This window comes from Canis lupus, chromosome 3, assembly GCF_011100685.1.
Source record: "Canis lupus familiaris isolate Mischka breed German Shepherd chromosome 3, alternate assembly UU_Cfam_GSD_1.0, whole genome shotgun sequence".
Taxonomy (NCBI): Eukaryota; Metazoa; Chordata; class Mammalia; order Carnivora; family Canidae; genus Canis; species Canis lupus.
In genome coordinates, this window is record NC_049224.1 from 19,617,566 (window position 1) to 19,631,530 (window position 13,965).

The 13,965-nt window shown below is 38.6% G+C and overlaps 1 long non-coding RNA gene across 2 annotated transcripts in view; it reads right to left on the reverse strand.

Annotated features, from left to right (window-relative positions):
* Positions 1-6,368, reverse strand: part of LOC119871132 — a 61,745-nt gene extending 55,377 nt beyond the window's left edge. The window contains exons 1-4 of one of the 2 annotated variants that reach the window (XR_005356740.1): positions 6,186-6,368; positions 5,282-5,376; positions 1,773-1,856; positions 926-978 (exon numbers count right to left, since the gene is read on the reverse strand). This is a non-coding gene — a long non-coding RNA (uncharacterized LOC119871132). Of the gene's footprint in view, positions 1-925; positions 979-1,772; positions 1,857-5,281; positions 5,377-6,185 lie in introns of those variants that run through there. The other variant, XR_005356741.1, reaches the window with a different exon arrangement.
* Positions 6,369-13,965: the final 7,597 nt, after the last annotated feature.

Genomic DNA, 13,965 nt, shown 5'->3' on the forward strand with positions numbered 1-13,965 from the left:
TCAGAAGCTAGAGTATATATTACAACCCTCTATAAAAGATGACCTAGATATTTAATAGCTGCAGCTATTCCAGTCCACTACCTGGACCTCCCCAGGTCTCTGATGCTAAATTCTAGCATGCCTGAAATCACCATCACACCTTAAGACTAATTCCAGAGAGTGTCCAGGGAGCTAGCTGTCCAGCCCTGCCATAATAAACTTAAGGGGACAAGTATCCTTTGCTACTATAGCCATCTCGTCACAAAATTGGCCAACCTTCTACTTAGAGTTTGTCTAATCTGACAATTACCATTTTGTGCAGGGTAATAAAGAGAATCTTGTACCCGTGTAGATTCAGGAGACCTGAATCCCTCTGCTGCCGTGTCACTGACTAGGTAACCATGAACAAACCACTTAACCTGTCCACATTTCAGAGTCATCATTTAAAACAGAGACTCCGCCATTTGCCTTGACTTCCTGATAAGGTTGTTGGAAAACAAAACAAAACAAAACAAAAGCAAAATGACAGTTTTGTAACTGGCATGTACCCTCCATCACGTAGACCCTAAATAATGATTTTATGTTAGTTAAACAAAGGATTGGAGCAATGTTAAAAGTCATCTATTTGTGGAGTGATAATTTAGCAAAAGGAAGAGGAAAGAATCAATGCAGCATAGGTCTTACATGACAGGACTACATCAGAAAAAAAAAAATCAAACAGAATTATAGCCATTCAAGAATTATTCGTATGGTGAACTTGGAGCCAAAGATGTAGTCCTCAACTTACTGTCCTGTTATTATCATTTATTGATTATAGGCACCGACCACCTAGGGTCTCAAAATGTTAAAAGGATTATTGTGGAAAAGAAGAATAAGGGGAAAAGATGAAATAAACCCAAAAATTTCAGGAGGGAGACAGAACATTTCAGTAATGTTTGTGTTAAAAATTTTATTGATGTATTTTTGCGTTTTAATCTCTAGGATTCTGCTCTGGAATCTCTGGGAAGATTTCAAGAAAATAAAAATGTAAAGTCAGTGTAATAATAATTGTCTCATAATACCAATTTCCAAGTACTGGGCACTAACTAGAGTCTGAATAATCCTTTGTCTCCAGAATTGTAAACACAGATTTGGATGCTTTGGAAAACGGACCCAAACGAAAAAGGGAGGATACTATATAGACCCTGTTCTTCGTAATAATACTGTTGCAAGGGATCAAAAGTGCTTTCGAATACAATTTATTGCTGTTGTTTTTGCTAAATCAAATAAATGCTTTAAGCAAAAACAGGTTTCAAGCCTTCTGCTTATAATTGCACTTCATGTGACTTGACAATGCTGATTTCTGTGTAATTTTTTAAATCCATGTTTGGTAAAAAGAAGGAGCTTTTCTACTAGGTCTTCAAAGTTCTAATAAAATCAGCTTGCTGGTGCACATGCTTACTTACAGACACAGTGCAAATTTAGTCAGAGAAAAGCTCAGCAAAGTCACTCCACTACACCCAGTTGATCTGAGCTAAACCTGCAAGGGTGATGGTGCAACTCTTTCAGGATTTGAATGTATTTAAATCATGGCCTGAGTTAAATGTATACGTACTAAAAAGAAAGTTAAAAACAGAATGCATGGATCATTATCCTCATAACCTTCCAGTGGCAGCCCATGGACTGCTGTTTCTTGAGTTAGATTGACAAAAACTGGAAGGAAAGCATGAGCAAAGGGGATCTTGAGTACCATCAGCTGAAATTTACCTAAATCCCCACAGCCAAATACAATCTGGAAGAAATAAGAGGTTCACCTTTTGGTCCTGGTCAGTGATAACTTGCGGGTTGGCTTGAGCAATATCCATCCCTCTACTTGCTAAGTTCCCTAAAATGCGATTCTAAAAAATAATGTTAAGTATTCAGGCCAGAGATATTTATCAGAAGGATAGGATTTAAATGGATATATACCTCATGGCAGGACTTACAGAAAAATATAGGTACAAATATGCATAAGTCATATTTAGATACTTTCTATAAAATTAGACTGGCATTAATTAAATGGCAGAAAAGGCAATGAGAGCATTGTTTGGAAGGTAGCTTGTTCCAAGTTCTGATTATAACTTGCTTCCCAAAGAAGGAGCCGCCCACAGCTTAGAAGACAGATGAGAAGATCATCATCACAGATTTGCTGTGAACAGCTCTGCTCAGCTCTGTCCCTGCCAGACTTGGGGCCACACACACCCTTCTAAGATGGCTAGAGAAGATTCACAAAGAGCACCGCTTCATGCTCCAGCTTTGGCAACAGCAGAGGATGATTTTGTCTCTGGGTAGCTTAAAATCTTCCTGGAGTGCTGAGAACTGCCCTCAGTAGCAAAGTTATCACCATCGTCATTGCACCTAATGTTTACTGAGCATTTACTGTGTGCCAGGCACAAATTGCTTTGCATCTTGTCTTATCTTCATAGTAATCCCATGAGTGAGTACTTAGAATTACACAAATTTCATGGAAAAAGAAACTGAGGCCAAAATTTGCCTGTGGTTACAAAAATGGTGAGTGCCAGCGTTGGGACTCGAGTTCAGACAACTTCACTCTTCTATAATCTTCATTTCTTGTAACCATTAGAGTAGCTTAATTAGCGGCAGACAACCCATGGATTAGGCATTTTAAAATGCCACCCCACTTACAAATCTTTTCCTATTTATTCATTAATCCTTTGTTTACCCCTTGAAGAGTACTAGGAACTGCCTAAAGCACTGGGAATCCAGCAGTGAACAAGACAAACTCTCTACCTGTGTGGAGCTTACATTCTGTATTCCACACACATAGCTTCATTTATTCCTCAAAATAACCATCTAAGTCTGGGGCCATTAGTGTCACCCACTTTTTAGGTAGAGAGCCAGAGCTCAGAGAGTTGGAGTAACTCAGCCAAGGCCACACAGCTGGTAAATGGGAGAACTGGGGCTTGTCCTTTGACCTTCAGACTATCGATCCTACATCCGGTGATGCCCCTGTTATTCAAGTATTATGATTTTGAGGCGGCTTTCATAGTTGGGCAGGATGTTTGTTAGTACTGCAGGGAAGGAAAATGAGACCAAGCTAACCCTTTGCCTTCTAGTTTCCTAATTTCCTCCTCTTTCCCCAATTTCTTGGTTCTTACTTCTGTTATGCTTCAGGTACTCACTGTTTACTGGTGGTCCATAGTCTCCACTTCTGTGCCCCCCCTCCCCACCCCATAAGCTTGTTCTCCCCAATCTTCCACTGTTTTATATATCCCCTACTCTGTTCTTCACTCTTCCCATATCCACACCTCAGGGTTAATCTTAGATCCTGCTCTTCACTTTAGAGGGCTGGCCTGACACATGTTGTGGAAAGTGACCAAAAAGAAGACCCTTCTATCATTATACCAGGAAAGACTTGTCCCTAGGAGGTCACAGATGTTATTATCTCAGAATTTCTTGAGTGAATTTTCCCATAAAAACAGTCTCCCATGTGGTAGTTACATTCTGTAGTAATTATTGCAGGTATATATGGGCAAAATACATTGCTGGGGCGGCTAGCAAAGTTTAACAGTGGGTAATATGCTTTGAATTCCAGTCATCAAGACAGCAAGTGACTTCTGGCAAAGCCTTCCTCAGTAATGCATTACTGTCTTCACTATTACTCACAATAAAGAGTGGAAAGTGGTAAAAAAATAAAAAATAAAAAATAAATAAATTTGAGAATAAATAAATACATCATCCCTTAGTATTGATAAGAGAGGGACAAATGTAATAAACACAATGTAGAAAAAGAAATAATTTTTAAAAAAATAAATAATTTAAACATAGGTGGCAATAGTAGAAGTTACAGGAAATGAAAGATAAATATTTCTGACTTGAGAGATTTTCAGGTCTACAGAGAAACTCTGAATGCAAATGACATTCAAGAACCTCCTCAATTTGACCCTAATTTTTTCATTAGCTATAAGCCCCATGGGAGTAAAGAACACATCGGACTTCGCTCAACATTATATCTGCAGCATTTAGCACAGGGCCTGAGACCTGATAGGCATTTAATAAATGATTACTGAATGAAGGAATGTCACTCTAGATTTATCTCCAGCCACCCTCACCTTCTACTCCACAACCAGCAGAGTGCCCTCCACTGACCAGCATTCTGTAAGCCTGGGTTTTCACACTGTGCTTTTTCCTCAGCCAGTGGCTTGTCTCTATTACCTCTTCCTCTGTTCCAGACCATTGAAATGAGATTCTTTAAGGTCAAGGTCAAAAACTGCTTTTCTTATGATTCCCTGTGGCTGGGATTCCAGCATTAATACAGAAAGGGCAGTCCTTGCCCACAACATCCCAGGGTGGGACAGTAGGTGGGCCACCCTTCCCCTTGCTGGCAGGGCTCTGGGCTGTTTGGCAGGAATTGGGAGTGGGCTTCTTGCCCATCTCAGATCCAAATACTGAGTGTGTACCACCACCGAGATCGTGTCCCTTGAGGGGACACCCATTCATTTGTGCAAAGGGGAGACCACCTTCCCCACTGCACTGGCCCCTACTTTATTATTTTGCCTTGAGGATTCTGAATATTATATAGCCAGTCTGAGGAGACTAAGGAGACCTGTGAGGATAACCATTGTCTTCCTTTAGGCACACACTGCAAATGCTGCCCCCCTCCCCCCACCATAGTTGTTGAAGAATTCTCCAAGAGCAAAGGGCCTACACTCAGCCTCTGATTTTGCACACAGGCTTGTTAAGTGACTTTAGCAAGGGAAAATATCATTTTATTTCACACAAAAATCTAAGTAATCCCAAATCTAAATTTACCTGGACAGATCAGAAAATGGAGCAAATAACACTGATTCCTTTTTTCTTTTTTCCTGAAGTTATTCATCTTTTTTTAAGAGGAGAATTTTATAGATTTACTGTGCTACTCATAGATGCTTTTCTGCCAGATTAATAGAAAACTTTTAGAAGCTGGACTTGTAACTCATTCTGGGATACGGTCTTCTGCAAAGGATTGGTTACTGTTCAAATATAATCATTACACTATTCATTCATAACTATCATCTCCCAACTATTTACTATGTGCAAAGTGTAAGAGTGGGTACTGTTAAAAGCTGATCCCTCAAATTAGGCCTTAAGTTGGCTCTGCCCAAGACCACTGTAGGCAGTTGCCCACCTAAAAGAGGAAATGGGAACTAAATGCAGCCTTTGCTCTGTTTGCCAAACCACACACCCTGGCATGGGGTTGGCTGTGTCCACCCAAGGGAAATTGCACCTTTTTCCTATTCCTCACAAACTACCTTCTTGACCTTGCCCCTCTTTCTGCACATACCTCTTAAGCTGCATTTGTCCCATTTGTGATTTCTTTTCTCTCCAGAGTCATCACTGTTGAGTGGAACATCGTTTCAGTTGCATGAAGATGCCAGACTAGAGGAAAGAGGACACACCATGTGATTTCCCAGGGGCCAGCATTTCCCAAGGGATGAGTCTGACCGAGGGGACACAAAAACAAACAGTCTAAAACCAACAGATATCCTGTCCAAATTATCTTTTTATAGCACAGCAGAGCTGTATTCAGTACAAAACAAGTAGAGTGAGAACTGAATGTGAATTACAAAGCAGAATTTTAGTCATGATATAGGACTTAAACATGGGTTAAACTCATGATACATGAGTTAAAGAACTGGAACCCCTTTTTATATTTCATTGCCAACAGTTTTACCAAATAGGTGGTTTATTTGGAAAGGCAGCACCTCTGTGAAATTAACTTTTGACTTATAAAAGTTCATATTGTTCCTACCCTCCTTAGTCCGCTAACAGTGATTACTTTTTTCTTTTTTGCTACAAACCATGCATGTGGATTTTTGAGAAACATGCCATTAATCATGATTAGAGTGTATAGGCTCAAAAATCTCTAAGACATGCAAAAAACAAAACAAAACAAAACCTAAAAAAAATTCCCCAAAAAAGCTGTGAAATTATTTATTAATCTGTAAAAACTGGTGTTGGTTTTCTATAAAACCAGCAATCAGAAAATGTCAAAATTTATATTTTTATCCTTATGAGAATCTTTATAGGTTTACCTAAAAGGAAAGAATAGAGTCAGTTCCTACTATTTCAGATAGATATTGCCTTTGACAAGTATGCAAATGATACTGGAATTGTACACTTGAGCTTTTTAATTGTGACAACTCTGAGACATAACTTGGTAAAGCAGATTGTGCTGCTCCCATTACCTCTCCAATCTGTTCTCAGACAGAATCATACTCATGTTTCCAAGGCAGAGAGAGCACCAAGAGGTGAGGTTCTTTCTGTCAGCTCCTGCTATCGACTGGATTGTGTTCCGCCCCCACCCCCAAATTTATACGTTGAAGCCCTAATCCTCAGTGCGACTGTATCCGGAGATGGGCCTTTAAGGTTAGATGAGGTCATAAGAGTGGAGCCCTAATCCATTAGAACTGGTTATGTAACAAGAGGAAGAGACATCAGAGCTCTTTTCTCTGTGATGAAAGGACATTTTGATAAGTCAGTCACCTGCCAGCCGGGCCAAGAGCGCTCACCAGAATTCAGCCATGCTGACAACCTGATCTTGGACTTGAGGCCTCTGAAACTGTGAGGAATAAATTTCTGTTGCTTAAGTCACCTTAGTCTATGGTATTTTATGATGGCAGCTCAAGCTGACTAATCTAGCCCCTTAAATAACCTAACCAAAAATTATAATTATTAATTTTTCAGCAAATAAAGGAGAAAAAATGTTTTATTAGATTTTTTTATAAGAAAAAAATTTGAACAAAAGCATCTTTGAAAAAACTGGTTCTCTTTATTTGTTGTAACACACATCCTGAGAAAATTTGGTGTTCTTGCTATGCAAACATGGCTTCAAAAGAAATACCATTGCTTCTGCCAATCAGATTGTTGCTCCAAAGGGAATTTTACAACTCAACACCAAAATAATAAACAATCCGATTAAAACATGGGCAGAGGACGTGAACAGACGTGTTGCCAAAGAAGACATACAGATGTCCAATAGACACATGAAAAGATGTTCACCATTACTAATCATTAGGGAAATGCAAATCCAAACCACAGTGAGATTTCACCTTACACCTGCCAGAATGGCTAAAATAAAAAAGACAAGAAATAAATGTTGGTGAGGATGTGGGGAAAAAAAGGAAATTTCGTGCTCTGTTGGTAGGCCACTGTGGAAAACAGTATGGAGGTTCCTCAAAAAAATAAAACTAGAATTACCATATGATTCATTAATTCCACTACTGAGTATTTACCCAAAGAAAATGAAAACACTAATTTGAAAAGATAAATGCACCCTTTTATATTTTTTTTAGATTTTATTAGAGAGAACATGTGCATATGAGCAGAGAGGGGAGCAAAGGGGGAGAGGGAGGAACAAGCAGACTGCCACTGAGTGCAGAGATGGGTGCAGGGCTCAATCCCAGGACCCTGAGATCACGATCTGAGTGGAAACCAAGAGCCCATGCTTAATGGACTGAGCCACCCAGGTGTCCTGCACCCTTTTATTTATTGCAACATTATTTACAATAGTCAAGGTATGGAAGCAACCCAAGTGATAAGATGTATACATGCATGCTGGTGCACAGAGAGGAATATTACATAGCCATAAAGAGGATGAGCTTTTTGCCATATGTGACAACACAGATGGACCTAGAGGGTCTTCTACTAAGTGAAAATAAGTCAGACTAAGAAAAACAAATACCACGTGATTCCATTCCTGTGTGGAATCTTAAATGACTGAACAAGGCAAAATCAGACGTATCAATACAAGTAACAAACTGATAGTAGCCAGAGGGGAGAAGCGTGGGGAGATGGGCAGAATGGGTAAAGGAGTGGGAGATACAGGCCTCCAGTTATGGAATAAATAAGTCATGGGAATAAAAGGCACAACACAGGGAATATGGGCAATGATATTGTAATAGCAATGTAATGGGACAGATGGTAGCTACACTCGTCGTGAGCCTAGCGTAACATATAGAGAAGTTGGATCACTATGTTGTGCACCTGAAACTGATGTAACATTGTTTGTCAACTATACTCATACAAAAAAACTTTTTTTAATTCCTCTTACTCAGAAATCCTGGAGCCACCACTGTTCCAACACAAATGCTGCTGATGCTCTAACACTTTTCATATTCCCTGCTCTATCTTCCCTCTTCTGCACTACCTGTTAATTTTTAAATGTCTATACCATTTATCATGCTCCACCTTATAATTTCCATGATGTGTGTATGGCTGTCCCCCCACTAGAAGACACAGATCCTAAGAGCAGGATTCATGCTGTCTTTTTGGATTTCCCCAGTGTTTATGATGATGTTTTACCATAGTGAGTATATATTTGGTGAACGTATGAAAGAATGATAAACTACCGAATGGATGAATGGATGGATGCACGAAAAAGTAAATTATTAATGATAAATGAATAAATTAATTCATACCATTTTGCCTCAATTTTCCATAGCATCCAGAATAATTATCTTTGCACCATGATGCCTCCCCTTGATGCAACACTTATGAATGAGAATTAATAAAAAGAGAAAATGGACTAACCCTCAGTTGCAGTGTCTATTAGGCATCGTACCCTTATTGACTTCTTTAATCCTTACTGCCTTGAGCGTGAAGTTTCAGCACTCCTGTTTTTCTAACAAGAAAATGGAGGCTCTGTGAGTTGAAGCATCCACACTTACACAGCTGCTAAAAGGAAAAACTACTGTATAAGGGCAACAGTAAAATCCAGGCTCAATCCCATATATTGTCTTTCTTTCTCAGTGATCTTCCCTTGACATTTTGCTTTGGCTTTCTGGTCAAAAGGGGGGTAATTAAAGATATTTTCTGAGGTCAGTAGACGTGGCCACTTGACCATGTCCAATTTGGAGAATGGCGTGGGACATTCACCATCTCCTAGTGTTTTTCATTCCCCCACCAGTGTGAGACAATCAATCTCAGCGTTTTCTCTAAATGAATTATCCTTAAATGTCTTAGCTATAGTACTGCCCCAAATCTTTGATATCAGAGAGGTTCTGATATCTCAGAGGGCTCCAGGGGTGCAAAGCAAAGGAGTCCTTTTCCTCCCAATCTGATCTTATCCCTATTGCCATGCCCCAAAGTATAAAATTTAGGGGGAGAACATAAGTTGAGATTCAGAAAAATTTCAGTTACATTCCAGTTCTGTCATTTATTAGCTCTGTATATTTAAGTAATCTGTCTCAGTTTCCACATTAAATAATGTTCTTAAACACAGACATATCTGAACATATGGCAAAAACTGGGAAGACAGATCCACTAAGGATTAATTTGCATTAGGGATGGCAAGGCCCCTTGGTCAATGTTGCAGAGACTGCCCAAAAGCTCACCAATCACAATTCTTCCTTCAGGACACTTAAAAAAAAAAAAGAAAGAAAGAAAGAAAAAAAAAAAAAAAGAAAAAACAAAACATTTTCCAGCATCCTTTGCAGTTAGACTGGTGCCGTGTCATGGAAGTCGCGTTCACCATTTCCAGTCATGGACATAGAATGTAGCATGTGATCTTCCTCACTCTTTGCTGGTCAGCCACTTAAACACAGATTATACAGCCATAGATTCTGAAAAGGCCCTAGAAGGTGATCCCACCACAAGATAAAAGAATTGGGATTCCACAATCATGGGGTGGGAAGTTGCCTGCCACACAGACCGTGATATTAACCAGAAGAAAAACTGTTATTGAATAAAGACCCTAAGGTTCTGGGGTTGTTTGTTACAGCACCTGGCACTAATAGAGTTTCTCAGAAGTCAGAGAATCCAAGTCTAGGCAAGATAATGGGTCATCAAAGAAGAAAAGGAATGATTGGTGTTATTCCATGGCTGATGAGCATGCTCAGAGTATTCATTGGATTGGATTGCCTCCCTCCCTTCCCCTTCCCCATCCTCACTCTCCCACATCCCGTTGGTACTAAGACCACAACTATCAGGAGGAGGCGATCATGGAGACCATTCTCATTAGAGTCTCCACAGGACACTGACAATGCAAAGCAGTATTGCTTTGTGGTCTGCGTAACAGAAGGGAAGGTGGGGACTCTTTCCCCTGCTTTGACAAGAAAATGGTTGGAGAGCAGAGTGGAGGAGCAGTAACATGTCAGAAGCAGAGAAAGTCACACTAGTTACCAACCAGGCCATGAGCAACCCAGGCAAAAGTGAGAGGAGAGCACAGCAAATTGAAACCTTGAGAGGCTCAGTCCCCCCAGACACCCCCATAATTAGGCAGAGGAGAATTAAGCGAAAAGAGCTCGGGTTTTTTAAACCCCTTTTCTTCCTCATTTCCCTTTTATGTTGAACTTCCCTCATTAAAAGCATCCCAACTTTCTGACTAATGCCTTCGAGTAGCACAATGATTTTACACTTCCCTGTAAAGGAGAATATTGGAATCACACATTGAGTGAGGGACACGCTGAGAGTTGCTGTCCATCCTCCAGTGAACTGCGTGATAATCCTGTTAACCTTCCTATCAGGAGGTCATTAAACAATTTTGAAAGCTGTTTCCTCTCACATCAGAACTGCATGGAGAATCAGATCTAGAATTTTTAATATAAGCTGTTCGGCCGCACAGACTTAAATAACAGCCTCTCACATGTTTTAGATGGTCTTTTATTATTCTTCCCCTAACTACTAAGTGCCTTTGTAGGCTTTCTGTCACTTTGGGTATTGTCCTATGTTTGGTTTTTTTTTTTTTGTTTTTTGTTTTTTTTCCCTTTTCTTGATTTTAACATCTAACACATTTACTTCCAGTAGTACAGCTCCCCCCTTCTCTACTTCCTCTTGATGCTTTGTTTATCATTTATGCTAACCTATGCTTGATTCATTTCAACATATCACCTTTCTGTGCACCAGTCTTTTTCAATTTGTTGTGCTTGGTGTTTTGTTATTATTTCTGCATAGCTATTTTCATGAAACTGCCCATTTCTGTTAAATTTAATTTCTGTATTTCACTCACAATCTTTCTTTTTATCACCAAAGACATTTTACCATCCAGTTTTCTTCTTTCCTTCCTTCCTTTTCTCCCTCCCTTTTTTTTTTTTCTGAAGTATGCTAACAGTCACATGATGTCAGAACTTGTGCCTGAATACATTTTCAGGAAAAAACAAGTTTTCCATTTTTATCTTCTTGATCATATAGTCCCTTCATTCAGCTCAGAACTTGATTTCCTTTTGGACTCCTAGAACCACTATTTTTTTTTTTTTTTTACCTCCAGAACAGAAAGAACTTACATTTTTAACCACATTTAAGAAATTGGGCAAAACTGAAATGTGCTTCTGGTGGCTTAAATAACACAAAATGGATTCCTAGTCTCTGGGGAAGCCTCCATAATAAGACCCTAGCATTGAATTAGCAATTCAAACATCAAAAAAGTCAGTTTTCAGGAGTGTCAGTTTGGGGACTTGACATTTTTAAGAAATGTCTTTGCAAAACAGGGGCCTAGTTATCATTGGATGAAGGACACTGATTTAATCTCCAGGGGTGACTGAACCCAGTGTCTGGGGTTCTTCCAAACATTTAAAGTCATTTCCAAATGTTTTTGATGCAGCGCAACCCAAAAAGGATTTTGGCAAGTATGTTTTCCCTTCATTTTAAAACCCATGCGTATTTCAAGGGAAATGCAATCCATATGTCTTTGATTCATTTACACTTAAATCATCTAAATGCCATTGTGTAAGAGCTATTTGATGTACAAGAAGCCTGTGAGCCTGTTTTATAAGCCTTTTTAAGCCTTATTTCTTTGAATCAGAAAGTCATGTTTTGCCGGCCCTAAACAGATCTTGAACTGGGAAAGGCTCAAGTTCACTTCTAAACTGAAAACCCGCAAAGTTTTGCGTGGCTTCTGTACTTAGCAATATGTTTCCCCTTGCCTAAAGCTCACAAACACCCAGCATTTCTCTTCTCTGTCTCACATGTAGTGAGAACAGGGTAAATCAATTTTTGAATCACATTTTACTTGTAAAATTCACATTTTGAACCTCAGTTATCTCCCAGGCACTGCCAGAAGTTAAAATAGCAACACTTGAAAATTAGGCTTTTGCTCTAAAAGGGCAAAACAGTCTATAAAGTACATAAATTACTGCTTCTGTACATTTATTTGTTTGACAGGTTTAAGATATAAGTGTGGCTTACATATGGATTTTCAGGATGCCAGATTGGATGCTCCACGAGCTACAGTCACAAATGTAACCTCTTTTTTTAAGACTTATGTTTGGGAGAATAGAATTGGAACAATCTTGCTGTTCTGCACAAATCTAATTGCTGTGTCAAAACAGCAATGGAATATGATGAACATTTGCATTTTTCTCATTTACTGGCCTTTTCTATGGCTCTAATCATACTTGCATTAGTGGTCAAGAAGAAAGTATATTAGGCTCTTTGCTCTCCTGCTCCTTGACACTTTAAAAATCTCTGATGAATTTCAAACTAACACTCTTGGGGGTAAAATGTGAACGTCTGATCAAGGGTTTGGAGATACCCAAATGATTAACACTGATTGTAATGGACATAGAAATGTATCTTGAGAATGGGTAAATCTTTCTCAAGCAAAAGCATTAATTATCTTCAAATGTGTGATTTCTTTGTTTTTATTTAGACACATCTTAGAGGTTGCATTTTACTGAGAAGGAAGAAATAATGATGGTGTGATGGTCTGAAGAGGAGCAATATTTTAAATTTGTATTCCAAGTTTAGGGCGATGGAGATAAAGTTAAAAAGAAAGAAAGAAAGGAATCCAGGTGAACCTAATTATTCCTTATGCACTCTCTCTAGTTCACATCTATGAAAGACTATCATGTTTGTGTAATCAAAAGGATTATGAAATTCAAGTTTGGAAAGAAGGATTTGGGTGCTAAATCTAGCAAACAGTTAATTATGCTGAGATAATTAGATAGCAGAAAATGTTGGACTTAGTTCTTTTTCAAAGTTAGTTTTCATTAACTACCAAGTCTTCATGATCCTCTGCAGGCAGAAATTATTAGTATTCTATTCTTAGGAAGAATGGTGCACTGACAAAGAATTAAACTTTCAAAAAGTGTGACAGAAGCCTTTACATTGACCTATCTACATATTTTCCTCAAAAATTAGATATTTTTCCCATTAAAAAATTTGACATTACAAAGTTTTAAAATCTAAATTAAATTCAGGAAATACATTAATTTAAGAAAGTTCAGCAGACAATCATAACACAACCATTTTTTCCAGCATCAATTTAAAATACAAAGCAAAGAACTTATGTTTTTATGATTTAGCTGCTACTTCACAAAATTGAACCAAAGGGTATTGATTAGGATTATGCCATAGGTTAATAACTGTGATTTTGGTTAAAACAACTATTGTTATATTGTAGAATTTCAAGATGTATGAGATTTAACTTGCCTTCAGATGGACATTAAAAAAACTTAAAGAAAAAAAGCTCAAGCGGTACTTCTTGCCCTTGACTTCCCTTTATCCATACTCATCCTTTCTTGCTCTAGCTAAATTCAGCACCACCTGGTAAACACAAAAGCTGTGTCAGCCCTCATCTGTCATCTCAGAATGACTTGGTGACTATCTTGAGAACCCACATGATTCAAGGCATTATTTACCTTACCTACTAGGTCAGATTGACCAGCTCTCTATCAATGCAAGTTCCAAGTCCAAAGGAAACACAGCCAGCAGAGATTGGAACATAATTGAAACCCTTGCAGTTATAAGAGAACACTAATCAGGCTGTAAATTTCATGAGTATAAATCCCAGCCCTGAGAATTCTTACTTTTTAAAAATGGATTGGGAAGTAGCTTTATAATGTCCCCTTGGTACACCCACCACAAACATGCATTCACACATTTACATAAACACAATACACATACACATATATACATACACATATGCAAACACGTACACACACTTCAACCCATATTTTTTGGTAAGCATGATCTTCTAGATTTTGTTTCTAAATGAAAATTTGAGTTCCAAATACACCCAACTCTGTATCT